This window comes from Marmota marmota, unplaced genomic scaffold (assembly GCF_001458135.2).
Source record: "Marmota marmota marmota unplaced genomic scaffold, marMar, whole genome shotgun sequence".
NCBI classification, from domain to species: Eukaryota; Metazoa; Chordata; class Mammalia; order Rodentia; family Sciuridae; genus Marmota; species Marmota marmota.
In genome coordinates this window covers 47338259-47340678 of record NW_025999977.1, presented here as the reverse complement: position 1 = coordinate 47340678, position 2420 = coordinate 47338259, and the positions used below count along the sequence as shown (strand labels likewise).

The 2420-nt window shown below is 38.7% G+C and overlaps 1 pseudogene; it reads right to left on the bottom strand.

Annotated features, from left to right (window-relative positions):
• Positions 1-1345: 1345 nt before the first annotated feature.
• On the bottom strand, positions 1346-1838 carry LOC107137054 (annotated as a pseudogene).
• Between the last annotated feature and the right edge of the window lie 582 nt (positions 1839-2420).

Sequence of the window (2420 nt, the reverse complement as noted above, 5' to 3'; positions counted from 1 at the left end):
GCTTATGGAAGCATTGAATCAAATTGTTTTCTCTCTGCATTCATGTCTCTATGATGAATTCCTTTTTTTCTGTATAAAACTATTTTATTAAAAAACAGGGATATGTGAATCTATGTATGTGTTGCAGCCCTTAAAAAGAAAAAAAAACTTTTTTAAAAATTCAGTTTAAGTATGTAATCTTTTTGTTTTCTTTGGTACTGGGTATTGTACTCAGGGCCTCATGCATGTTAGGCAAGCACTCCACCACTGAACTGCACCCCCAGCCCAAGTATCTAATCTTAAACCAGAAGTTCAGTGGGGTTTTTATTCTTTTCTTTCCCCTCGTTCAAATGTGAAAGCTTTTGTTCTGGTTCAAAGGCATTGGTGCCTTTGGATGATTTATTCTGGCATTTCTTTGCTAGAATTTAACTACCTAAAATTTGTGAGACAAAGTGACTACAAGCTATGTATTTCAAGACTCATATTAACACCGTCTTGTAATGCCTCAATACATTGGAAAGACCCTGCAGAGCCTTTCATGTGTCTTCTATTTAAGAAATCAGTGTTACAGATCTGTTGTTGTAGAGGAGAGGCCCATCTTCATGAGGCGCTGAGAAAGTACACTTGACACTTCTGCTTCTTCCCTGAAACCAAAAGGGAGAGAAGTTAAGGCAAAAGGGATGGGACTAAACTTTTTGGTACTGTTACACTGAAGAAAGCCTGGTTAGTTTTTTAATTTCCCTCAAATATTAAACTGATAGAAAACTGAGGCAAAAACAATAAGCATGCCATGATATTTAAACAGAACTATATCAAAATATAGTATTATCTCCAGGTTATAGGTATGATGGGTAAATTAATTTTACTTGACTACTTAAATTTTTCTGTTCTCCAGATTTTTTCTCAAACAGCTTTGTGTTAATTGGAAAACATCCCTTGCTTGTCAGTTGATAAAAACAAGAGAAGAACAGAGTGAGTACCTGGGCGGGGCAGACTTGGAAAGTTGAAGACATATGGGAACCAAGTCTGTTTCTTGATTACTACACCCAGGCCACTGCCAAACCTGCTCCCCACCACCATGAGTAAATGAAGTAAACATGTATGTCCCTGTGTGTGTGTGTGTGTGTGTGTGTGTGTGTGTGTGAGAGAGAGAGAGAGAGAGAGAGAGAGAGAGAGAGAGAGAGAGAGANTGTGTGTGTGTGTGTGTGTGTGTGTGTGTGTGTGTGAGAGAGAGAGAGAGAGAGAGAGAGAGAGAGAGAGAGAGAGAGAGAGAGAGAAAGGGTGGAAACTGGGAGAGGTGAAGGATTAGGCCTATATTGATTTCCACTCCATCTCAGACTTCATGATGCAGCTGTGTGGCATAAATTCATTTCACCATGACCTCTTCATATTGTTTTTGTCAGTAACCCATCCATTATCCTTTTGCTTTCTTCAAATTTGGGTAGCACAACTGCAATGTAGCCTTCAGTGGATAGTTTTTCTTCAAGAATAGATGGGTTCTGGAGAATGTTTTTATTTGCTTCCATCAATTGTACTCTAAAATAGCTAGATAAAGCATATTTCTCTCCATTGAGCGGTAAATCTTACACAGAGGTGCAAGTTCTGTTAGAAACTGTTCCTCCACTTAAATTTCCCAGAGACCTTGTTCTGAAGTCTGCTATAGTTGATACCAATCTGATAGCAAATTCTTGTAATTGGTTTTCTACTTTGAAGAACTGGATGAGGTCCTGTCAATGTGATGACACATATTCCAGCTAGAGTACTGTTGTATAAAGTGATACTCACAGGGTTTTTCCTTTGACATCTGCTTTATACCACTGAGTAAAGTTAGAATTCATGAGCAAGTGACAGCACTGCATGTTTCGCAGCCTTAGGCTCAGTAGCTGTGGCCTGAATTCCTCTCCCTATAAGGTTGTAAGTCATATTGAAGTAGAGGTCAACCTTACTCTGGTATGACATTATCTTAAAAATTACTCCAGCAATGACCCTATTCCCAAAGAAGGTCACAGAGGTAATGGGAATTAGAGCTTCAACATAGGAACTTTAACGGGGACACAATTCAATCTATTGAAGAGGCAGAGACCACAGGAAGAGAATAAGAGAGAAACCCCTTCAGGAAACAAGAACTTTGTAAATCTCTGCTTCTCATAAACTTCTGAATTACTCCTTGACCATTCCATTACTCCCCTTTTCTTAAAATTTTATCTACTTATTTCCCTCTGCCAAGAATTTTCTCCTTTCCCTTTCCTGCTCCTTCCTACCCCAATACTGTGCCAAATCCTATCTGACTGTGACAATGAAAAGCACTACCTTTGGGACAATACAGACCCCATGATTTAAAGAGCCCACTCTAAACATCCTTAACCATACTTATCAAAAAGACACAAAATCGATAAAAAGCAAAAACTTATGTCTTTCCTAAGCCCACATACTATTCTTTT